The following is a 26,536-nucleotide window of genomic DNA, read 5'->3' as shown; positions in this document are numbered from 1 at the left end:
AGAACCCCGCCCCCCCCCCCCCCCGAAATAAACCAGCCCGGAAACCACCATGCCTCCTTGGCTCTCTTTCTTACATCTTATGTAACTTATTGATTGATTGATTAATGAAAGGCTTGATTGCCAAGAAGCTCCTCCATTTACCCTATTGGCACCGAAGACTAATTAAAAACGCTGTGTTGGTGATGAGTGTTAATTAGACTATTCCAAAGACGGATGCACCCCTGTTTCAGAAGCTTAACTCCCGTTAAAAGATGAAGCAGGGCAGACTGCCCTTTCTCACCCCGATAACCTTTAATCCAGGTTTAGAACCAGTTTCCCCAGTCTTGGAGCCAGCTGGGGGCAGGAGCAGCTGGGGAGAGGGAGAAGAGTAAGAAGGCCAAAGGGACTTTGTCCAATTTTGAAAACTTTGGAGAATAAGAAGGCTGTTTTACCAAAACATATGAAATGGGTTCACAATTCTAATACCTGGGCAGAAGGAAGGGGTGCATTGTACCTGGGAGGGACTGGCCTGTGGCTTGTCTGGCACCTGGCATCCCAAATTGGCATTTACTGGGAAATGGAGTCTTATTGCAGGAAGGGACCTCACTGGCCCTCTGGAAAGGATACCTCTGTATCTGAGACTAGACCCTTGCCTGGCTCCCCGTGTCCTGGGCTGTGCCTCCAAACCAGTCTTTAAAATTTTTTCCCCTGGGGATTGTCCAGAAGGCAGGGAGGACTTGGACACATGTGGAGTGGGAAGTTGAAGGCTTTTGGAGACTGTGTTTGACTAAGTAGGAGGAAGCCCACACCGTGTGCTCAGGATATCTTCAGTATGTCTGGACTTGTCTTCTGGACTTTAAGGAGGAGCTGGGGCTTGCCCACAATGACCCCCCACCCTTCTTATGGTCCAGTCTGGTCCAGTCTTCTTTTTCCCCTTTTCCTTGCGCTGCTCCTGGCTGACTTAGGGCATGGAGTGGAGAAGCTTCTGTTATGTTGCTGCATTTAGGGATCAATCCAGCAAACACTGACTTCTCAAACATCCAGTAAAATATTCTGTTAGTCCTGCCGTTCAGCTCTTTTTTTTTTTATTCAAGTGTGTTTAAAAACTTGCTGGGATTTCTCTGGGCAGTAAGAAATCAGAGCTTTTACATCAGGATTTCCTCTCATGAAGTCTGCCCTCCCCAGTCAGGAGGCTGATTGGATATGGCAGCGAGCTGAGAGCAGCATCCTTGCTTCTCCCCTTTCTTGGGTACCCCCTCCCTACCCTGGCTCTAGCACAGGGACAGCGACAGCCCCAGAACTGGTGGAGACTGACTCCCAGAAAAAAACAAAAGGCTCGCAGGAGGTGTTGAACATCCTCCCACTCCCCACTGATGGGGAGGTATTTCTGTGGCGAGAACGTCTGTCCCCATGTGCACTTGGGGTGTGTGCACCAGCTGGCATGATGGGATGTGACAGGGTCTCGCCCGGGAGAGAGCTAGGGTCTGGTGCAGAGTGCAGAGCTGTTCTCAGAAATGAGAGATCTCAGAGCAGAGAACGAAGCGGCTGCTCTGGAGAAGGCCCGTCCAAGTAGGAGACCCTTTTGGCAGTGGCTTTTTTTCTTTTATTATTATTCATGAGGAGAGCCAGGAGCTGTAAAAAGTGTGGACTCTGGACTCAGGCTGCTTGTGAAAAGCCAAATAACAGTGATCCTGCCAGAGAGGCATGGCTATGAGCAAGGACTTTGCAGTCAGACGTGGGTTGAAATCCCAGCCCCACAACTTCTTAGCTGTGTGACATTAGGCAAGTTACTTGACCTTCCTCCTCATCAGTTTTCTCATCTCTAACCCAAGGCTAAGAATCCCTAATTGGAGCAAGATGACTGACACATAGCAAGCCCCTGATAGAGACTGGTTGAATGAATGAATATGTAAGGCAGTAAACAGTGCCTGGCATAGAGCAAGCATTCAGTACATGTTAGCAGTTGTTATCTTTTGATCATCTGCTGTCAGTAGGTGATCTTGATCTTTCCACTCCTATGTGCTATCATTATCCCCACTTTATAGATGAGAGCACTGAGGCTCAGAGAGGTTAAGTTCCTTGCTCAAGGTCACACAGTGAGTTAAGTTTCAGAGTTGAGATTCAAACCTAGATCTGTCTGAGTCCTCTAGTTTGAGGTCTCAGTTTAGATTCAGAAAAGGGTAATACTTGGAGCCAGTTTGCCAGAGTTTATTTGCATTGCAATCTGGAGCTAAAAAGAATGGATCTGAGAGTTTTCACCTCTGCCAGGGATCCCCTGAAGGGACTGTGGAGATGGTGGTGGGCAACCAGCGGGCTTTCTCTGGAAGCTCAGCTATTTCCTGGGCCAGCAGAGGGCTTCACTGATGCTGCGTCTTAGATCTGTCACCCATGGGTGTACGAGATGCCTGTCTTCTGGACATTCTGCTCTCATGGATTCTTGCCAAATTCAGAAAGTCAGATTTGTGATTTGGGCATTTACTTGGTGAAATCTTCTCTGGCCTAGTGTTTCATGTGGTGCGGCACAAGCCTTCAACCTTTCTGTAGCTTCTCTCCCAGGAGAAGCTGTTCTCTTCCTCCTCACAAACCCTTCGCGGCTGAATCTCTCATCTGCCTTTTAACCTGCTTTGGCACTGAGCCGTGCGGAAGCCTTTTGTGACAGGGGGTGGCTTCGGCCTCATTCCAAAGTAGCCACCAGTCAGGACAGCTGCAAGGGAGGGTCTGAGGGCTTCTGTCTGATGCCCGCTGTGGCCGGATCTGGCCACAGCTCTCCCGGAGGCTGGCGCGGCCTGAATTGTAGAATGGCTAGTGCGTTGATTAGAAACGCTGGCAACAGACTAGTGCCTTTTAGTAAAGAGCTTTTCCCCCTTTTTTCTTTCTTTTCTGGTGGTGCTGGTGCTATGGGAAAAGGCTTTCATAATTATTTATTGGTGCATCTTCTTGGGGATTCTCCCATATGTTCCCACCCCTCGGATCATTCATGGAAGGTGCATCCTGTGCGAAATGTTTTCCTTGGTGCAGAGGTCCCTCCTCTCTCCTCCCTCCCTCCCTGTCCCTCTGAGCTTCTGTGACGTCAGCCCGGAGGTGACTGGGTGCCTTCTCTGCCTGCAGGTTCTGAGGCAGGGAATGCAGGGAATGCAGCTCTATTGCACAGTCGCCTTCCAGCCCTCAGATGATCTAGGCTGCTCTTTTCACTTCCTCAGTGGACCCTGTTGTCTCACCTGCCACATGCTGCTTTCGCAGCTGTAATTGGGGGAAAAATGCTGATGGCTTTTTGCTTCAGAGACCATTGCTCCCCTGTCTTATCATACCTGGGTGCCTTATTCTTTTGGTGACGATGCACCCACGTGGGTTCGAGAGAGAGCTCATTTCTGTCTCCGGTGTGCGTATTTGAAGAACAAGGTCCTCTGTGTGTCTCTTCCCAGTGGGAGTGGGGAACCTGTGCGGCCCCCGGGTGCTTGTCCAGGGATGCGCTCCAAACATGGCGAGGCTTGGAGGAAGATCGATGGCTGCTGTGGGTTTGGGCTCCAGATGGTGGGCAAGGAAGCTCAAGCCTGTCCTCCTCCACACAAGGCAATTCTGACCATTGAACATTTTCCCCTCAGGTATGAGTCTTCCTCCGAGGAGGGAGATGACAGCCCAGGAAGGGAGCAACCTCGGTGATGAACACTCGCGGGGACTGTGAGGGGCGGCTTGGCGAGCAGCTTTGTGGTGATTTATGGGAGTCAGAGGCTGCCGGAGAGGGATGTGGATACTATCAGCTCGGTGGATTAAATGCCCATTTCCATTGTTATTGACGTATAAATTATCAGTGCCAAGGAGACTGTGAGGGGAAGGATTTCTGGGGCAGTGATGTGGCACATGCCCCAGGATATGGACTCGTCTTTGCCCAAATCTGTCCTCTGGGCTCTCAGGAAGCCAGCATTGGAACTGAAATAAAACCCCAAGTCCCAGCTCTCACGATGCCGGCAGCAGCCACCTTAATTGCTAAAGCAGCCATGGCGAAAGAGGTTCCCGAGTGGATTTTAAGAAGTCGGGAAGACCTTTGAAAAGGTAGTGTGGATTTCCTCAGCTGGCAGGAGCCGTGTCAGGCCACGTGCACGCATCACTTTTGCCTGGGTTCTTTTATTCCTCTGTGGATTTGGAAGCATCGCTGAAGGAGAGAGGGGATCTTATTCCTGGGAAATGGAATCGGCTTCTGAGTCCAGCCAACAGCAGAAGAGAAAACTGGTAACCCACGGACTGGAAGATCAAAAGAGGGTAAGTGAGAACTTTGTTGCCTGGCTTGTGGCGCCAGAATTGCTAAGCACGATTCAGAGCGCCCAGGTGGTCGCCTGCGTTGTTGCTGTCATTGATTATGCTGGTTTGTCTTTCTCTGGATAAGGAGGTGGGATGGTGGCTCTTGATTTGCCAGGTCCTAGTGCTGGACTTGAAGCCTTGACTTGTTGGGCAAGGGGAGAGAGAAAGAAGGGGAAAAAAATCAGAAAGGCAAAGATTTATAAGCCTTAGCTCAGGGAGTTAACAAAAAGTGTTGGTGTTCTGTAAGTCAAATATGAGCTTATTTGTACTGAAGCCCCCCTTTGGGATTTATACGCTGTTAGCACCGTTTGGAAATGGTACTCTTGACAGCGGTGGTTTCATTTGAGTTATTCACCATGTGGTCTGCTGGCTCTTGTGTTTATGGATCAAAACCATATTCTACTCCACTCTTTGGCCGCATCTGTGAGAATGTCAAAGCCATTTAAAAAGGCCCGTTGAGTGTGGGTCATTTGCTGTCATTGGTCTGAAAACTGCAGTCACCCAGGACTTGTGTCTTGCAGTTAAAGTTCAACTTGTCTTCAAAAGCCAAATGCAGTCTAGAGTAGCACTGAGTGGCTGGTTTTCCTGTGTTTCCTCATTCCCAGGGGAATTTCTGGGACCAGGGGTGGCCAGGGTTAAATACAGCACAAGCAGAGTCAGGGTCTATGTTAATCTGAAAATAATTTCTGATGTTTCCTTTGAAATGTTGTGGATGGTTGAAAAACTTCTGGTATTCTCTCCGTGTGGAGTGGAGTATCCCTTCTCTTCATGAGTCTCAAAGATCATCTCTTCCTGGTGTGAAATACCTGTGGAGGTGAAAACTAGCCTTACACCTCTTCCCTATACTTTTCAATGGCTGTGTGTGTGTGTGTGAAAAGGATTTAGTGTGGGGCTTTGCTCTGACCTTCAAAAAAATAAACATAAATGGAAACAAACCATATTTTAAAAACACAGTTAATTACTCTATTTCTAAAAATAGTTTCCACTCTTTAAGCTGCACTCACCATAATGTGGGAAGAATGCCCACTATCTTAGACACCTGGATAAGTGAAATTTGTTTTGTGGTCTTTAATTTATCCAGTGTATAACCTGCTAGACCTGTCTGCTCCTATTCCTACAGGAGCTTTCTGAGAGATGGGAGGAAAACTGGTAATTGTTGTGAACAGATCCTAGGACTGACTGCGTTTTACTAAGTATAAGCCAAGTTTGATATCCAGACAATTTAGTGGAGGAACATTTGGGACCTCTGACACTGTAGAATATTTTAATTGGGCTGGTACACCGAGATAATATGCAATTATGACAGCCTCTCCTTGGTTAGGTATGGATATCTGCATTTCCCATCTGTTCTTGGCTCTGGCTGTGTTGGGTCCACATGTACTGTGGAGCCTCTGGAAGTAGAATATAACCCCAAGTGAGGCTCCGCGGCAGCTGGGTTAACATCAATTGGTCATGCTCAGCTGACATTCATTTTAACTTGAACTCTAGCTGTCATGGCGATTATTAAATTTATAATGATATATGTAAGATCCGTTTTAATGACTCGCCATGCTTGAGTGAGCTCTCACTTGTGCTGGCAAAATAAGGCTTAATAGAGTATTACATTTCATCTCCTACTGAATTTTCCAGGCAGTGGTTGAAACTTTGCTGAGGAGGAATTAGATTGCTTTTTCTGATAGGCATTGTGGTTATAGTTCCATATTGCTCGAGTACAGTTCTGGGTACTCTTGTAGAAATACCGCCACTGCAACAGCTTCTGTTGGCGGCAGCAGCTTCTGTTGGTGTGTGCATGTGTGTGTTTGTGGGTAAACACACACCCCATTTGTGTCAAGTGTGAAGCTGAACAAGCCTCCCGGCACACAGCCTGGAATGTCTTGTCCCCGGAGCTGAAAGGCGACTCTCCAGTGTTTTGGCTCAGATATCTCGGGTGAGCTGAAAACCCCTCTTCAGGGGGGATTGGCTGAAAATCCAACAAAGGCACAATCAAGGCATCCGTAGGGGAGCTGGGAAATCTCCATCAGCATGCTTAAGTTACCACGCGTTCACTGGCACCAGATCCTTGTGGCATTGCTGTCAGTGAGCGTGTGTGTGTGTGTGTGTGTGTGTGTGTGTGTGTGTGTGTGTGATCCAGGGAAGGACAATTGTGGGTAGCTGCGGAGACAAGGCAGAGAGAGAGTGGCCAGCTTCATTTTGCTATATTTCTTTTTTTGTTTGTTTGTTTTGTTTTGTTTTTTTGTTTTTGATTTTTTTTTTTTTTTTTGCTATATTTCTTGCTGTCCAGAGCAGCAAAGCCATTTTCTTTAAGGTTTGGTAGGTTTCATGCACCTTGTTGTAACTTGGCCCTTTTTTTGGTTTTCATACAGATAGAGTGCCTTGTTGAGGGCTCCTCTAGGATCTGGCTCTTTGAGGGTATTTGCCTGTGCTTTCTGCGGTGAAGAGTGCCAGAGAGCTGGGTTCAAATTCCAATTGTGCTGTGTGACTCTGAGAAAGCTACTTAAACTCTCTGACTATTAGATTCTACATTTTCCAAGAGGACAATAGTATTTAATTATAGGGATACTGTTAAGATTAACTGAAGTAAAGCTGGTACGGACTCTGGTGATTGGTAATTATTTAAGAAATGTTCTGTATATTCTTGGGACAATTTGCAATGTGAGATTTCTTATTTTCCTTTTGTTCTTAGAGGGCTACATGTGATTTTGTTTTAAATCTTTAAAAAAATACTCAAGGAATACACACTCATTACACATTCAAACATTACAGAAGAATTCAGAGTGTAAATTCCTCTTTTCTCTAGTTTTATCCAGCAGTGACTGCTATTAACAGTTTGATATATAGCATTCCTGACTACTCTTGGTGTGTGTTTCTTAATAAAAGGAAATCTTACTGAACATATTTTTAAGAACCTTGTTTTTCCACTTAATATAGTGTGGACATCTGTCTGAGTCATTACATGCACACCTACCTCATGCCTTTTAATGACTAGAGAGAGTTCCATTATAGAATGTGCCAAAATTTATTTAACTAATCCCTTGTATGTACAGTTAGGATGTTTCCAGGTTTTGGTTTTTGCTCTGTGATTTTTTTTTTTTTTTTGGTATTACAAAATTCCTTTTTTCATCTATTCAGCAAGTATTTATGAAGTACCTTCCATGTGCCAAGTCCTATTCTTGGAGCTGGGTATCAACTAGACAAGACATGATTGCTTTCTTCCCGAAGCTTACATTCTAGACCAGCACTTTCCATCCAACTTTCTGCAATGATGGAAATGTTCCATTCATGAACCGTGCACGTCAGTAGCCACTAGTCATATCTGGCCACGGAGCACTTGAAATGTGGCTAATATGACTGAGAACCTCATTTAGTTTAAATTGGGAATTCCCTGGCGGTCCAGTGGTTAGGACTCTGCACTTCCACTACAGTAGGCATGGGTTCGATCCCTGGTCGGAGAACTAAGATCCCGAATGCTGCACGGTGTGGCCAAAGAAAAAAAGTTTGTTCTCATTTAGTTTAAATTAATTTAAGCTTAAGTAGACTAGTTGGCTACAGTGTTGGACAGTGCCTCTCTCGACAGCTACATCATCTATTTGCAGACAATGGCCTACGTGCTAAAGAAAATAAATAGGCCTGGGTAGTGTCATGAGTATGGCAAGGGTGAATTTCATACTTATAATTATTTTTTAATTTTCTTTTAATTGAGGTGTGACTTACATGCAGTAAAGTCCATGCTTCTTAAATTTACAGCTTGATGAATTTTTTTTAATCTCTATTACACCTGTGCAGCCACCCCACAGGTCAAGATATAGACCATTTCTTGACCCCAAGAGGGTGTGTTGTAGCTCGGTATAAGGGATGCCCCCCTAGGGAAGTGCCTTTTGAGCGGAGACCTCAGTGATGAGCAGCAGCTGACCATGGGAAGATCGGATGGCAGACTTCAGATGTGAACGTGCCCAGACTCACCCCGCAGCAGGGAGGGGTGCCATTCAGAACTCCCCCTTGGGGGCCTTATCTTGGTGCCACTTATGGACAGTAGCTCCCCATGCAGCCCTAGCACTTGTCAAATTCAAATTCTGTGCTGACGTCAGGAAAAATCCAGAGAGGCATGGGGCTGCAAATTGCCACGGAGAGAAATTCAGTGAGGTAAGTATTGTTCAGTGCTGTAAGAACCCACTTAACTAGCACAGATGGGAGAAGTAAAGTTTCCCTGACAGACACCTATTGATCAGTCAAGGGAATGACTTTTTGATTGATTTTTTTTCTCTACTCCTCCTTAGAAGTTTGTCCTTCACAGACGGAGCTTTCCCACAGAGGATGAACATAAAATAAGAATTGTTCAGGGGTTTTTAAGATACTTGATGGCTGAGTGGTGACAAAGATGGCTTAGTTTGAATATTCTCTGGGCTGCCAGCTTCTCAGCATGAAAGACTTCCTGGGGACAGTTTTTTAAAATGACTTTGGAGAGAGTGAAATTGGGCTTTGTGTAATTAAAATTTCCCGGGTTGGCCGAACAGCTCTGGGTTGCCAAATGCTGCCCTACAAAGTGGAAGATATTACCATACTTGCCCTGTCATCCTCTCCCCTTCATTTTTATTACTGGCATCCCTGACTTCCCCGTCACGTGGTTGCAGCTCAGAATAATTTTACCTTCTCCACCACCTGCTAAGTCCTCTACCTTTTCATCCTATCATCAGTCCCACTTGCTCCTGTGCTACATTGTATGTGCAGCTGTCTCTTCTTTCTGGTCTTACTGCCACCACCTTCATTTCAGGTCCAGGAATTCTTGCTTGGCTGGTGGCATAGCCTCCTGGCTGGCTCTCTTGTTTCCATTTCTCCTTTAGACCATCCTCCACTCCTGGCCAGATTACTCTTCTTGGAGTCTTTCTGGAGTGTTGTCATCCTATTCAGTGATTTCCTGCTATGACCTTACCCTCCCCAGCCCCTGGCACTTTACGCTGTGCCCAGCTTCTAGGGTGTAATAAGTAGAAGCTCAAATCTCATTGGAGTCTCATAGACCTCAGCTTCACCCCTGGAAGAGTTCTGTAACCTCCCTGAGCTGTTTTTTCAGTGGTATTTATTCATAGCTTGTAAGATGCTTAGCCCTGTGCCTGGAACATGGTAAATAATCAGTGAGTGGGAATTGCTGTGATGATTATAGTCTCCCGTTCTCTTTTATCCAAATATTCTCTCGCCAAACTCTCATTTCTGTTTCATGAACAACCCTCACGTTACCCCCACCTCTGAGCCTTTGCTTTTGCACATGCCCGCCTGTCCACCTTGAGACCCCCTCATCCGTCCTCCATGAAGAGTGCATCCTCCTCCTGTTTCTAATACCTTGTTCACATGCAGCCGGGGTAGCAGTTCACGACATTCTCCTCATGGCCCAGATGTTTTTCTACATGTCACACCCTGTACTAGATTGTTGGCTCATTGAAGAAGGAACTGGTCTTGCCCATCTCTTCATCCCCTGGCACACAGTAGGCACCAGTAAATATTGGTTGAATGAATGAACGTTAGTTGTTGCTTTGAGATTTCTTTTTCCCTGTGGTCCTGAAGCTGAATCTGATCTTCCAAAAGGACTGGTTTAATATGTTGTCCACTCTTAGAGAGAGAAGAGGGAGAAATAGGATTCAAGGAGATGGTTAGGAGTTCGCTGCAGTGATTGAATACATTTGGTTCGGGAGACTAGATTGGGTCTGGTGAGTGGAATAGAAAGAAGGGGCCTATTGAAGCGATATTTTGAAGGAAGGAGCAGAAGAATTTGGGTTAGCGACTAGACTAGTCCCTAGACTGACAGAGAGGGATGAATCTAAGATGTTGCCAAGCTTTGGTACGTCGGTGGCTGGAGGGGACTTGCAGCCCTTTGGAGCGACTTGAAGTAATGACACCTTCTAATGCTTCTTACAGCAGAAGTGCTCTTTTGCTTGGTTTGCACGAGTGGAAGCAGAGCAGTTGTTATTTCTTTTCAGGCAAAGAAGGAAAACAAGATGTATTTTAAGGTACTTTTCCCAAGCACACATGACTTAGATTTAGTGAATCTTTCAGAAAGGATTAAGAAATAGGCTAAGGATAGGGAAAGTAACTAACATATTGTACAACTGCTATGTGCAGAGAGTGTACTAGGCACTCATGTTATCTCATTTAGATCTCCCCCAAGCCCTTGATGTAGGTATTACCAACCCATTTTACAGATGCAAAGGAAAGGATTTCTCCAAGTTTCCACAACTTATTTTGTCTGCTAGGCTCCAGCACCTCACTGTAATTTCACCTACCATTAGGATTATATCTCTAAAAAATTTTAACTGGAATTTACTTTAAAAATAGTTTCTTCTAACTTCCTTTTAGTTGTGTACTTGTGTATACATGGACATACACATACACACACGTGCGTGCATACATACTCCATAGCAGGGTTTGCCTGTGTGGCATCTTACAGGTGTTTGTTCATCTGGGAACTATGTCCATATCATTCCTGAAATCAGAGGTGCATGTCACCACCCTCCCCAAGGTCAGTCTCCGGCCATGGTGAGGCTGAGCCGCTGTAGAGGAATTCTCCTCCTAGTGATCTGAGCTCTGAGATGCTGCCAGTGTGGTCAGGGCTCTGGACGAATGGATGCTCACATGTCAGGTAAAAATGCAGCTCCAGCCCCAGCTCCCTGAGCTCTTTCCAGATGAGCTGAGATGCTTGCTCTTCGGCCTGGGCCCATGTGCTGCTGCCGCCCCTTTGTAGCCGGAGGTGGCAGCAGTTACAAGTTGATCAGCCTCCAGACACCTCCCTGCCTGGATGGCCTGCGTGTCTGCCTGGCATGCATGGAGGAGGTGTTAACCAAACGCTCAGGGGATGTACACCGAGGGCCTCCCACAGCACATTTCATATGTCACTGAAGGCTGGAAAAAGACTGTAGCCGGATGCAACTCAATTCAGTAAGTTTTGAGCTTCCGTTCATGTATAGGAGGAGAGAGGCTGGCAAAGGGGCCAGGGCAATGCCCTGCTTTCATTCCAGTGTGGAGAATGTGAGACAGCTCAAGATCAGTCTCATTTATGCATTCACTCATCCCACATTTATTTATTGAGTCCCTACTGTATGCCAGCCAGCCACAGCATGAGGCTCTGGGGTCATAATGATGAGCTTAGATACTGTCTCTGGTCTCTTGGCACTTCCATTGCCTTGGAGGAGTCGGTTCAACCAGCAGTGACAGTGACATTACATAAGTGTGTGTCTGGCTTGGAGAGGTTGGCAGGGGTGGGAGGGTGGGCAGAGAGTGCTTCCCTGGAGGAGGAGGAACTTGAGCTCTGCCTATAAGAGGCTGAGTGAAGAGCACACTGGAGGGAGCACTAAATAAGCAGCTCGCAGGGTGGACTGAATTGTGTCCCCCTGCCCCAAATTCATATGCTGAAGTATACCTCAGAATGGGACTGTGTTTGGAGATAGGCCCTTCAAGGAGATAATTCAGGTTAAATGAGGACAAAAGGGTGGGGCCCTAATCTGCTATGACTGGTGTCCTTCTGAGAAGAGGAAGGGACGTGTGCACAGAGGAAAGGCCATGTGAGGACATAGCGAGAAGGCTGCCATCTGCAAGCCACAAAGAGAAGCCTCGGGAGAAATCATACCTGCTGACACCTGGATTTTGGACTTCAAGCCTCCAGAACTGTGAGAAAATAACTTTCTGTTGTTTAAGCCACCTACTCCACGGTATTTTGCTATGGCGGCCCTAGCAGACTAATACACTGGCACACGGGGAGAGAGAGAGTTGGCTTAAGGCATTTTACCTACAACAACCCAGACTGTAAGCTTCCTGAGGGCAGACGCTAGGTCAATTCCCCAGCATCCAACACACTGCCTGATGTCTGATAGGTCTTTAGGTAATACTTGTTGAGTGAGAAAATCCATGAATGAAAAAGATGAGGACAGAGAATGGAGAAACTGGACAAGCCATATGAACAGTTGGGATTTTGTCCTGTAGGCATTGAGAAACCACTGGGGGTGTCAGAATTAGGGAATGCCCTGAAAGCGGTGCTTGGGAAGATTTATGGAATAAACCAGGGTGGATAGGAAGGCGTGAGGGTAGCTGTGCAGGTGATAGAGCCTGGAATCAAAGAGACCAGTTAGAAGGCCACAGTAGCCACATAGGCATTCATGATAAGCTTCCATTCCAGGGCTAAGACAAAGGGAAGGCAGAAATGAGCACAGATACAAGGAATAGAATCTGAGGAACAGAAACAGGCCAGCAACTGGATATGGTTGACTCCTATTCCAGGTGGCAAGAATCCCAGGGGTCTCCAAGGTTCAGAGCCTCCTCTCCCCATACCTGCTAGAATGGTGTCTGATAGCCCAGTGGCACTTTGGATTATGACTAATGTACCCCGGATGCACCATGATCTCCTGTACTGGTCATAACAGAGTAGTTGACTATGTCTCCATTTGGTGGATGAGGTAAGTGAGGCATGGACAGGCCAAGTGACCGGCCCAACATCACACAACTTGTTCATAACTAGATGGGGGTGAAGATCCCTAGTCTTTATCCTCTAGTTTAGGGTCACTTTCCAGGGAATAAAACTGCCTTCCTCAGTCAGCAGAAATAAATGCTGATGTTTTGTTATTTTAGCTTAATTTTCAATGGGGAAGAAGATGACATTTTTGGGACCCTACTTTAAAGATACTGGAAAAGTTAATTATTTTTGGTCGTAAAGGTGCTAGAAGTTGAACAGTAATTCAGGCACCTCAGAGGTGGCCTCTTCCCATTTATTTGAAAGATACACATAAATTGCATGAGGATAGCTTTGCAGTAAGTTCTAGCTCTGTCCCAGCTGGCTTCCAGGAACCAAATTCTGTGTCCTCAGCACAAAGGAGGGCTGAGATTTAATAAGAAGTAGTAAGCAGTGCCAACCTTCCAGCTGGCTTCCTATGTAGGGCTGGCATATTTGTTAAAGCCTTTTACTTACCTGATCTCCTTAGACTTTAATTTTTTCCATTGGTCTGTATTGTTTCATCATTAATTCCTTCCTTAAACTATATAAAGTATGGTCTTAAACTGGAGGGAGAGAGTGGCAATGTCACCTAGGCTGTTTGGTATTTGTTAAGTACATAACTTTGGGACCTTATTACATTGGATAATTTATCCTTTCTAGCCTCTGTTGCTTCATCTTGAAAATTAGGATGATAATAATAAAACCTTTGGTGAGGATTATGAGATATAATGCACTTGAAGTATTTAATGCAGTAGTTAGCATACAATTAAGTATTAAATGATATCTATTATAATTCTTGTATGTTTCCCTTTCCTTGGTTGGCAAAATTCTCTAAATGGCATATTTTGGGAATAAAATGGGGGGGGGGATGCGTGGAGAGGGAGATGGGTGCCTGCTGTTCATTTGAGTTTCCATTTCTGGTTAACTGAGGTCATATAAAATTACTTCTAGTTTAAACTCTTGTTTCTGCATGTCTCCCTCAAAGAAAGTCCGCTTTTCTGCTTTAGAAGTAGAGTCAATGAAAACAACCAAGTCTTCCTTTGTGTAGCAATCCTGTAGGAACTTCCTTGACCTCATCGTTCTGCACATTAATTGACAATTTACAAGACTCTGGTATGTACAGATGAGGCTAAACCTTTTGTGTGATTCCAACATTCCCCCACCACAAGTTGCATTTTTTGCGTGAATATGTTTTCTGAATTTCATTTATTACACTTTGTAGCATCCCCTAAAACTGCAGCACTGGGAGAAAAAAATCTGGTTACCTAGAGGTAAGTTCCAATTAATCAAGGTTTTCCAAATCGTGTCCTAGGTTACTTTGTTCCTAAAGCTTAGATCAGATTCCTCCATGCCTGTGGTTTGAATCAAAATAATGACATCTCTGACTCTTATCCTCAGGGCATTAATTTTTAATCTTCCTTCTCTTTGGGATAATTAGAAAGAGAGGGACGGGGTGGGGCGGTTAGGGAGAGAAATGCAAGGAGATGCGGTTGGCAGAGCAGGAGTGGGTGTTTTTATAATGCAGCCTCTTCTGGGAAGAGGGAGCATCTGAAGTCTTGCATCTGCATTCCCAGTTCACTTGAGGAAGCAGAGGCGAGGGTTGGGATTGGGGCGGTGGCTAATGGAGCCAGATCGGGGTGGTGTCTGATGTGGGAACTGGAGGTCATTTGGGGAATGAGCCAGAGCTGTGTAACTGTGTGTGTCAGAGAGGAAGGTCGAGAAATACACTTGGGTGTATGTGGGGATTTCTCCCTTGGCTAAGCTGAGTAAGTACAGACAAGGTTACTCACAGCCTTGTCCATTTCCTGTATCCACGCTCCCTTGAACCTCTGGGGGGGGGGGTCACAGTGGGACTTGAAGGACAGGAGTCAACGTCTTGATTACAACTAGCAAGATGCATTTTAAATGTGTCTTCCAGTGATTCTAACGTACACTGAGGTTTGAGAATTACTTTCACGATAGATTAAAACCTGTGACCACCTCCATCAGCACCAAAATCAGGGCTTTGCAGGAATGGGTTGGAGCAAAATTTTTTTTTTTTTTTAATTGCAAAGAGTTTCACTTACGTTCCCTTAGGTAAAAATGAAGTTTGTTGTTTGTTAATGGAAAGGACACATGTGCTTAGGAACCCAGAGAAATGTCAAGAACCAGGCTTCAGGAAGGGCAGGAAATAAGGCAACTCCAGGTCCCGGCCATTTGTTCCTCCTTGGCTATTGTGTCCCTTCTCTGCTTCTCTCAGTGCATCTCTTCCTTTCTCTTCTTCCCAGCACTTGTCCTCTGCTGCTATTCATAGTTTCTTTCTCTTCCCTTTTAACGTCAAGGCTGACCCTCATCACCTCCACCTACCATCACAACTTAGCTCTTTCAGTATTACTGTCCACTGAGAACTTCCCTTTGTGTTGCTTAGTTCAGAGTCGTGCGATGCTCAGATTGGCTCATCTCATCTTGTCCAGCTTAGAAGCAAGTCCAGAGAGTTAGATCAGCCACTAGATTGGCCACTCATGAGTTGTGGGTCTGTTCCTGGGCCTGTCAACTGTGCCTCCAGTGGGGGTGGGTCACATGGTACATGGCAGCCTTTGAGAGTAGATTATCCCAGGAGGAGGCATGTGTAGGCAGGCAATGACTGACATCTCTACGTTATTAGATAGAATCTGATGGAAAGAGGAGACTAGAGAGGAGGAGGCACTCTTTTGGGTTGGATGGTCAGGGGGGTGATGGAATCATCTGTTGAATGTCTGTCTTTGTCACTGGATTGTCCCTGCCTTCGTAAAGCTCACAGTCCAATGGAGCAACTAGGTATTAAGTGAATATTGAAACAAATATCTACTTAGGTTCCACTGATTGATAAATGAAATATACCAGGGAAGATGGGGCTTTCACCAATGGAAAACAGGGGCTTCCGTGGTGGTGCAGTGGTTGGGAGCCCGCCTGCCAATGCAGGGGACACAGGTTCGATCCCTGGTTCAGGAGGATCCCACATGCTGGAGCAGCTGAGCCCGTGCACCACAACTTCTGAGCCTGTGCTCTAGAGCCCGTGAGCCACAACTACTGAGCCCACGTGCCACAACTACTGAAGCCTGCGCACCTAGAGCCCGTGCTCCACAACAAGAGAAGCCACCGCAATGAGAAGCCTGCGCACCGCAACGAAGAGTAGCCCCCGCTCGCCGCAGCTAGAGAAAGCCCGCGTGCAGCAACGAAGACCCAACGCAGCCATAAACAAACAAACAAACAAACAAATAAAAGTTTGTTAAAAACAAAACAGTGGAAAGCAGGAAGCCAAATGGTAAGGTGGGAAGAACTTCAGCAATTTGAACAATTTGGGTTTCAATCTGTGCCTCAGAATGTATGGGTCTTTTGATCTTGGAAGAAGTTTTTTAATGTCTCTGAATTTCACTTCCTCATCTATAAAATGTGGATACTAAGAGTTTCTACCTTGTGGGGTTATATTAAAAGAAATAATGTATGTAAAGTACTTAGCACAGCACCTGGTATGTTGCATTTGTACTGATCAAAACTGAACTTTCCTTTACCAGTCTCTGAGCTCATATTAAGCCATGAGAAACTGCACTTTGTTATTGAGGTGTTAGTGGGTTTACTTTGGGACTAACATCTCTTGTCTATAGAAGAGTGAGGAAAAGTCACACTAACAAGAGAACTTGAGTTACAATCCCAGTTCATCACCTGGCGTGACAGCTACGACTGGGCGAGTCCTGTCTTTCCTTGGGCCTCAGCTCCTGCTGGACTTGTATGAAGTTCTTTGATTCCTTGGTCTGGCCGTTGCTAGTATTTGGCATGTGGGTAGCTTTAGGAGGGGATCTGGTTGGAAGGCCGGGCAAAGTTCCCAGCTGTAAAACATCTTCGTCCCTGGCTGCCTTCCATCATCCAGAGGCCGCTGCATCAAGCCCAGGGAGCCAACTCGCTCTGCCGATTGAGATCAAGGGTACTTGGAAACAGGAGCCCTGGATGCATGCGCTCTCTTCTCTTATGGCCATCAATCACTGGCAGGGCCCCGGCTAGGGCTGAAGAGGGAAACAGCAAATAAGCAGTTTGCATTACTAGAACAACATGAAGCCCTTTGCCTCCGGTAATTGAAAAAAATCTAATTTCTGCCAGTGTCCCTGGAGCATCTTCCTACTTGGATTCCTGTGGAGTCTCCAAATTTTATTATCAACACAACTGAGGAGGGAGAAGGGAGTGAAGTTCACTGCTGGAGCGAAGTTGTGAGGAGAATCCCTGGGCCCCCAGAATGGTGCCCAGAGATCCTAGATCTCAGATAGATTAAGGAGGATGAGGTAGAGGTGATGGGGAAAGACATGAGTGAGGGCAGTGCAGATGCCTAGAGTGGGGGTTGCCTGGAGGGTGGAGATGGACTGGCGATTGCTGAGGTCCAGTGGTGCAGGGATTTTAGTACTTTGTCATCTTAGGTAGCGCTGTTGTTCCCACTTCAGGCTCGGAGAAGTTAGTAACTTTCCCATGGTTCCAACAGCTGGAAGCAGTAGCCCTGGGTCTTGAAGCCAGCTCTGCATGACTCCAAACCCTATGCCCTTTTTCATCAGATGCCATTATAGACATTAATATACTGCTGCCCTGACTTCTGCCATATTATTAATACTCCATATCTGTTTTTAAATTGACTCACTTAAAAAAAATTAGCCTTATCACAGGATAGTATCAGTGAAATCCCAGGTTTGATGTGCTACTTATTTTTCTTTCTAATACTCATTAAAATGAAATCATGGGTATGAAGTTTTTAAAGTTTATTGATGTACTACTTAAAATAACATATACCACCACGGGTACACAGACCTCAGTTTGGAAACACTCCCTGTACGTCATTAGCAATATGACAGCAACAATAATAATATCGACTGATTACTGAACACTCACCATGCGCCAAGTTCTGTGCAAAGCATCACAGTGGGTAGAACATGGGATCAGTAGTCAGACCTGGGTTTAAAACTGAAATCTGCCACTTCCTTTGATGTTTGACCTTCAGCAAATTAGTTATCTTCTCTGTGCCTCAGTTCCCTCATCTATAAATGGGGATAATAATAATATCTCTCTTCTAGAGTTGTTTTGAACATTAAACAAGTTAAAATAATACTTAGAAAAGTGCCTTGCACATATTAAGTGCTATGTTAAGTATTAGCTATTATTCATTCATTCATTCATTTGACAATTAATTAATGTTTGAGCATGTTCTGTATACCAGACACCATTCTATAATCTTCACAAAAATCTGATCGTGGATATTATCCACATTTTACAGATGAGAAGACTTAGGTTGAGCAGCTTCCCCCAAGGTCCCTAGCCTAAAACATGATGAAATTGAAAATCAAATCCAGGTATGTCTGAAGCTCTACTGCTATGATTTTTACAGAACACTTCTGATACAAAATGTGTGTGTGTGGTGTGTGTTTTTCCACAAAGACCAGCTTTGACACCAGCTGGGTGTCCTACAACTCAATTCATTTCTCACGCTATCTACCTGGAGTGAGTGTCAGATCCCTCAAGTTAAGGGCTCAGTCCCACAAGCCTGCCCCTGGTTCAGATGCTAATTGTTAAGTCCAGACCTCCTGTACTTTTTTAAAAAAATGTTTTATTTATTTATTTAAAATTTTTTTGAATTTTATTTTATTTATTTTTTAATTTTTTTAGAAATTTCATGTAATGTCTGAAACATTTATATTAACATATTTCCATACAAATAACCCAAAGAAAGTTTAGTATTAGTTGTTTTTTGTTTGTTTTTTTTTTATACTGCAGGTTCTTATTAGTCATCAATTTTATACACATCAGTGTATACATGTCAATCCCAATCACCCAGTTCAACACACCACCATCCCCACCCCACCGTGGTTTTCCCCCCTTGGTGTCCATACGTTTGTTCTCTACATCTGTGTCTCAATTTCTGCCCTGCAAACCGGTTCATCTGTACCATTTGTCTAGGTTCCACATACATACGTTAATATACGATATTTGTTTTTCTTCTTCTGACTTACTTCACTCTGTATGACAGTCTCTAGATCCATCCACGTCTCAACAAATGACTCAATTTTGTTCTTTTTTATGGCTGAGTAATATTCCATTGTATACATGTACCACATCTTCTTTATCCATTCGTCTGTCGATGGGCGTTTAGGTTGCTTCCATGACCTGGCTATTGTAAATAGTGCTGCAATGAACATTGGGGTGACTGTGTCTTTTTTTTTTTTTTAAACCAGAATTTTATAGCAGCATTATTATTATTTTTTAAATTAATTAATTAATTTATTTTATTTTATTTTTTGGCTGTGTTGGGTCTTCGTTTCTGTGCGAGGGCTTTCTCCAGTTGCGGCGAGCGGGGGCCACTCTTCATCGCGGTGCGCGGGCCTCTCACTGTCGCGGCCTCTCTTGTTGCAGAGCACAGGCTCCAGACACACAGGCTCAGTAGTTGTGGCTCACGGGCTTAGTTGCTCCGCGGCATGTGGGATCTTCCCAGATCAGGGCTCGAACCCGTGTCCCCTGCATTGGCAGGCAGATTCTTAACCACTGCGCCACCAGGGAAGCCCGCATGTGTCTTTTTGAATTATGGTTTTCTCTGGGTATATGCCCAGTAGTGGGATTACTGGATCATATGGTAATTTTATTTTTAGTTTTTTAAGGAACCTCCATACTGTTCTCCATAGTGGCTGTATCAATTTACATTCCCACCAACAGTGCAAGAGGGTTCCATTTTCTCCACACCCTCTCCAGCATTTGTTCTTTGTAGATTTTCTGATGATGCCCATTCTAACTGGTGTGAGGTGGTACCTCACTGTAGTTTTGATTTGCATTTCTCTAATAATTAGTGATGTTGAGCAGCTTTGCATGTGCTTCTTGGCCATCTGTATATCTTCTTTGGAGAAATGTCTATTTAGGTCTTCTGCCCATTTTTGGATTGGGTTGTTTGTTTTCTTAATATTGAGCTGCATGAGCTGCTTATATATTTTGGAGATAAATCCTTTGTCCGTTGATTTGTTTGCAAATATTCTCCCATTCTGAGGGTTGTCTTTTCGTCTTGTTTATGGTTTCCTTTGCTGTGCAAAAGCTTTGAAGTTTCATTAGGTCCCATTTGTTTATTTTTGTTTTTATTTCCATTACTCTAGGAGGTGGATCAGAAGGGATCTTGCTGTGATTTATGTCAAAGATTGTTCTTCCTTTTATAGTGTCCAGTCTTACATTTAGGTTTTGAATCCATTTTGAGTTTATTTTTGTGTATGGTGTTAGGGAGTGTTCTAATTTCATTCTTTTACATGTAGCTGTCCAGTTTTCCCAGCACCACTTATGGAAGAGGCTGTCTTTTCTCCATTGTATATCCTTGCCTCCTTTGTCAGAGATTAGTTGACCATTGGTGTGTGGGTTTATCTCTGGGCTTTCTATCTTGTTCCACTGATCTGTTTCTGTTTTTGTGCCAGTACCATATTGTCTTGATTACTGTAGCTTTGTAGTATAGTCTGAAGTCAGGGAGTCTGATTCATCCAGCTCCGTTTTTTTCCCTCAAGATTGCTTTGGCTATTCGGGGTCTTTTGTGTCTCCATACAAATTTTAAGATTTTTTTGTTCTAGTTCTGTAAAAAATGCCATTGGTAATTTGATAGGGATTGCATTGAATCTGTAGATTGCTTTGGGTAGTATAGTCATTTTCACAATATTGATTCTTCCAATCCAAGAGCATGGTATATCTCTCCATCTGTTGGTATCATCTTTAATTTCTTTCATCAGTGTCTTATAGTTTTCTGCATACAGGTCTTTTGTCTCCCTAGGTAGGTTTATTCCTAGGTGTTTTTATTCTTTTTGTTGCAATGGTAAATGGGAGTGTTTCCTTAATTTCTCTTTCAGATTTTTCATCACTAGTGTATGGGAAAGCAAAAGATTTCTGTGCATTAATTTTGTATCCTGCAACTTTACCAAATTCATTGATTAGCTCTAGTAGTTTTCTGGTGGCATCTTTAGGATTCTCTGTGTATAGTATCATGTCATCTGCAAACAGTGACAGTTTTACTTCTTCTTTTCCAATTTGTATTCCTTTTATTTCTTTTTCTTCTCTGATTGCCGTGGCTAGGACTTCCAAAACTATTTTGAATAATAATGGTGAGAGTGGACATCCTTGTCTTGTTCCTGATCTTAGAGGAAATGCTTTCAGTTTTTCACCATTGAGAATGATGTTTGCTGTGGGTTTGTCTTATATGGCCTTTATTATGTTGAGGTAGGTTCCCTCTATGCCCACTTTCTGGAGAGTTTTTATCATAAATGGGTGTTGAATTTTGTCAAAAGCTTTTTCTGCATCTATTGAGATGATCATATGGTTTTTCTCCTTCAATTTGTTAATATGGTGTATCACATTGATTGATTTGCCATATATTGAAGAATCCTTGCATCCCTGGGATAAATCCCACTTGATCATGGTGTATGATCCTTTTAATGTGTTGTTGGATTCTGTTTGCTAGTATTTTGTTGAGGATTTTTGCATCTATATTCATCAGTGATATTGGTCTGTAATTTTCTTTTTTTGTAGTATCTTTGTCTGGTTTTGGTATCAGGGTGATGGTGGACTCATAGAATGAGTTTGGCGGTGTTCCTTCCTCCACAGTATTTTGGAAGAGTTTGAGAAGGATGGGTGTTAGCTCTTCTCTAAATGTTTGATAGAATTCACCTGTGAAGCCATCTGGTCCTGGACTTTTGTTTGTTGGAAGATTTTTAATCACAGTTTCAATTTCATTACTTATGATTGGTCTGTTCATATTTTCTATTTCTTCCTGGTTCAGTCTTGGAAGGTTATACCTTTCTAAGAATTTGTCCATTTCTTCCAGGTTGTCCATTTTATTGGCATAGAGTTGCTTGTAGTAGTCTCTTAGGATGCTTTGTATTTCTGCGGTGTCTGTTGTAACTTCTCCTTTTTCATTTCTAATTTTATTGATTTGAGTCCTCTCCCTCTTTTTCTTTATGAGTCTGGCTAATGGCTTATCACTTTTGTTTATCTTCTCAAAGAACCAGCTTTTAGTTTTATTGATCTTTGCTATTGTTTTCTTTGTTTCTATTTCATTTATTTCTGCTCTGATCTTTATGATTTCTTTCCTTCTGCTAACTTTGGGTTTTGTTTGTTCTTCTTTCTCTAGTTCCTTTGGGTGTAAGGTTAGATTTTTTATTTGAGATTTTTCTTGTTTCTTGAGGTAGGCTTGTATAGTAATAAACTTCCCTCTTAGAACTGCTTTTGATGCATCCCATAGGTTTTGGATCATCGTGTTTTCATTGTCATTTGTCTCTAGGTATTTTTTGATTTCCTCTTTGATTTCTTCAGTGATCTCTTGGTCATTTAGTAACATATTGTTTAGCCTCCAGGTGTTTGTGTTTTTTACGTTTTTTCCCCTGTAATTCATTTCTAATCTCATAGTGTTATGGTCAGAAAAGATGCCTGATATGATTTCAATTTTCTTAAATTTACTGAGGCTTGATTTGTGACCCAAGATGTGATCTATCCTGGAGAATGTTTCATGTGCACTTGAGAAGAAAGTGTAATCTGCTGTTTTTGGATGGAATGTCCTATAAATATCAATTAAATCTATCTGGTCGATTGTGTCATTTAAAGCTTCTGTTTCCTTATTTATTTTCATCTTGGATGATCTGTCCATTGGTGTAAGTGAGGCGTTAAAGTCCCCCAGTATTATTGTGTTACTGTCGATTTCCTCTTTTTTTTTTTCGTTATAAAGGAAGGCTGCCTTGGTCTCTCAGGATTTCCTGTTTTATAGCTGTCAACAGTTGCCTTATGTATTGAGGTGCTCCTATGTTGGGCGCATATATATTTATAATTGTTATATCTTCTTCTTGGATTGATCCCTTGATCATTATGTAGTGTCCTTCCTTGTCTCTTGTAACATTCTTTATTTTAAAGTCTATTTTATCTGATATGAGTATTGCTACTCCAGCTTTCTTTTGATTTCCATTTGCATGGAATATCTTTTTCCATCCCCTCGCTTTCAGTCTGTATGTGTCCCTAGGTCTGAAGTGGGACTCTTGTAGACAGCATATATATGGGTCTTGTTTTTGTATCCATTCAGCAAGCCTGTGTCTTTTGGTTGGAGCATTTAATCCATTCACGTTTAAGGTAATTATCGATATGTATGTTCCTGTAACCATTTTCTTAATTGTTTTGGGTTTGTTTTTGTAGGTCCTTTTCTTCTCTTGTGTTTCCCACTTAGAGAAGTTCCTTTAGCATTTGTTGTAGAGCTGGTTTGGTGGTGCTGAATTCTCTTAGCTTTTGCTTGTCTGTAAAGCTTTTGATTTCTCCATCGAATCTGAATGAGATCCTTCCTGGGTAGAGTAATCTTGGTTGTAGGTTTTTCCCTTTCATCATTTTAAGTATATCCTGCCACTCCCTTCTGGCTTGTAGAGTTTCTGCTGAGAAATCATCTGTTAACCTTATGGGAGTTCCCTTGTATGTTATTTGTCATTTTTCCCTTGCTGCTTTCAGTAATTTTTCTTTGTCTTTAATTTTTGCCAATTTGATTACTGTGTGTCTCGGCGTGTTTCTCCTTGGGTTTATCCTGTATGGGACTCTCTGCGCTTCCTGGACTTGGGTGGCTATTTCCTTTCCCATGTTAGGGAAGTTTTCGACTATAATCTCTTCAAATATCTTCTCTGGTCCTTTCTCTCTCTCTTCTCCTTCTGGGACCCCTATAATGCGAATGTTGTTGCATTTAATGTTGTTCCAGAAGTTTCTTAGGCTGTCTTCATTTCTTTTCATTTTTTTTCTTTATTTTGTTCTGCAGCAGTGAATTCCACCATTCTGTCTTCCAGGTCACTTATCTGTTCTTCTGCCTCAATTATTCTGCTATTGATTCCTTCTAGTGTAGTTTTCATTTCAGTTATTGTACTGTTCATCTCTGTTTGTTTGTTCTTTAATTCTTCTAGGTCTTCATTAAACATTTCTTGCATCGTCTCGATCTTTGCCTCCATTCTTTTTCCGAGGTCCTGGATCATCTTCACTATCATTCTGAATTCTTTTTCTGGAAGGTTGCCTGTCTCCACTTCATTTAGTTGTTTTTCTGGGGTTTTATCTTGTTCCTTCATCTGGTACTTAGCCCTCTGCCTTTTCATCTTGTCTATCCTTCTGTGAATGTGGTTTTTGTTCCACAGGCTGCAGGATTGTACTTCTTGCTTCTGCTCTCTGCTCTCTGGTGGATGTGGCTATCTAAGAGGCTTGTGCAAGTTTCCTGATGGGAGGGACTGGTGGTGGGTAGAGCTGGGTGTTGCTCTGGTGGGCAGAGCTCAGTAAAACTTAAATCCATGGGGCTTCTCTGGTGGCGCAGTGGTTAGGAATCTGCCTGCCAATGCAGGGGACATGGGTTTGAGTCCTGGTCCAGGAGGATCCCACATGCCGCGGAGCAACTGGGCCCGTGCGCCACAACTGCTGAGCCTGCGCTCTGGAGCCTGTGTGCCACAACTACTGAAGCCTGCGCTTGGAGCCTGAGCTCTGCAACAAGAGAAGCCACTACAATGAGAAGCCCGCGCACCGCATCGAAGAGTAGCCCCCGCTCGACACAGCTAAAGAAAGCCCGTGTGCAACAACGAAGACCTAATGCAGCCAAAAAAAAATTTTAAAAAACAAAAAAAAGAAACAAATAAAACCTTTAATCTGCTTGACTGCTCATGGGGCTGGGTTCCCTCCCTGTTGGTTGTTTGGCCCGAGGCAACCCAACACTGGAGCCTACCTGGGCTCTTTGGTGGGGCTAATGGCAGACTCTGGGAGGGCTCACGCCAAGGAGTACTTCCCGGAACTTCTGCTGCCAGTGTCCTTGTCCCCACAGTGAGCCACAGCCACCCCCCCTGCCTCTGCAGGAGACCCTCCAACACTAGCAGGTAGGTCTGGTTCAGTTTCCCCTGGGGTCACTGCTCCTTCCCCTGGGTCCCGATGCACACACTACTTTGTGTGTGCCCTCCAAGAGTGGAGTCTCTGTTTCCCCCAGTCCTGTCGAAGTCCTGCAATCAAATCCCACTAGCCTTCAAAGTCTGATTCTCTAGGAATTCCTCCTCCCGTTGCCGGACCCCCAGGTTGGGAAGCCTGACGTGGGGCTCAGAATCTTCCCTCCAGTGGGTGGACTTCTGTGGTATAAGTGTTCTCCAGTCTGTGAGTCACCCACCCAGCAGTTATTGGATTTGATTTTACTGTGATTTCACCTCTCCTACCGTCTCATTGTGGCTTCTCCTTTGTCTTTGGATGTGGGGTATCTTTTTTGGTGAGTTCCAGTGTCCTCCTGTTGATGATTGTCCAGCAGCTAGTTGTGATTCTGGTGTTCTCGCAAAAGGGAGTGAGAGCACGTCCTTCTACTCCGCCATCTTGGTTCAGGGCCAGATCTCCTGTACTTCTGACTCACCATCTATAAATCGTAGGTTCCCACTCCCCGCTCCTCAGGGTTTGCTAGAATGGCTCACAAAACTTAGGAAAAGAGTTTACTTACTATTACCAGTTTACTATAAAGGATACAACAACCAAATGGAAGAGGTACATGTGGCAAGGTGTGTGGAAAGGGGTATGGAGCGTCACACCCTCTCTAGGTGTGCCACCCTCCCGGTACCTCAGTGTGTCCACCAATTCTGAATCTCCTTGAACCCCTTAATTTAGGTTTTTAAACGGAAGATCCATTACGTAAGCAAGATTGATAAGATCATTGACCATTGGTGATTAACTCAATTTCCAGCCCCTCTCCCCTCCCTGGAGGTCAGGGGGTGAGGGCACTGGGGCTGAAAGTTCCAATCCTCTAATTACGGTTGGTTCCTCTGGCAACCAGCCCCCATCCTGAAGCCCCCATCAAGAGTCATCTCATTAGCATAAACTCAGGAAAAACAAAAGACCAGGCTCTCCTCTCAGCCCTATCACTCAGGAAATTCCAACGATTTTAGAAGCTCTGTGCGAGGAACTGGGGATGAAGACTAAATATGTATTTCTTAATCTATCACAATATCATAGAAGCCATAGCTGGTTCTCTAAGCTACTCTGCCGTTACTGCCTCCGCATGAAAGGAAGCCCCGCTTCCTGACAGAGGGATGCCTCCCATTTATTTCTCAGACATGGGGTCAGACTTTATCCTCTTGGGCCAACTGAACCTCCTTGCCCAGTTTTCGGAAAGCAGCCAGTGTCACCCTGTCTGTCCATGTTCCAACTTTGATTCTAGTGATGTGGGATGAGTCTTCAGCTCCCATTAGCCTGTTGTGGCATCTTTGTGTCCCCCACAGTGTCCATCCAGAGGCCCAGAGATCCTGCACACAGTGGGCAGTCAACACGTATTAGAATGTGGGACTGCAGCGGGGCACAGTGACCTGGAACAGACAGATGCCACCGTAGCAGCACCAGCAACAGAATTCGTACACAGGCATCTTGTTTTGCAAGGTGCAGCAGTTAAGGATCTGTTTCCCATCATATAACATACTAGTGGTTTGCTTTACAGATGTCTTCATGGAGTTCTTTTCCTTAGAGAACTTTAGAAAATTGTGATTGCTTGTTACTTTTCGTGAATATGTTCACTATGCAAAGGTAGGTTTACTCACACAGTGTTTTGACTGTTGTTGTTTTCTACCTTTCATAAGAAGATCTCTGGGCCAAATTTTATCATTAAGGGCAAGTGAGCTTCCTTTTGAGAGCACCTCTGCCTCTTTGGGAAAGGATGAACTAGAAACAATGATCCCCTCTGCTGTATTTTTTCAGGTGTGTTTAGAGCCCAAGTTGCATGGATACAGATGAGAGTATGTGGAGACAGTCACTTGCATCTGGGCCATTTCA

Source organism: Balaenoptera acutorostrata, chromosome 9, assembly GCF_949987535.1.
Source record: "Balaenoptera acutorostrata chromosome 9, mBalAcu1.1, whole genome shotgun sequence".
NCBI lineage: Eukaryota > Metazoa > Chordata > Mammalia > Artiodactyla > Balaenopteridae > Balaenoptera > Balaenoptera acutorostrata.
Note: the sequence above shows the minus strand (reverse complement) of the source record.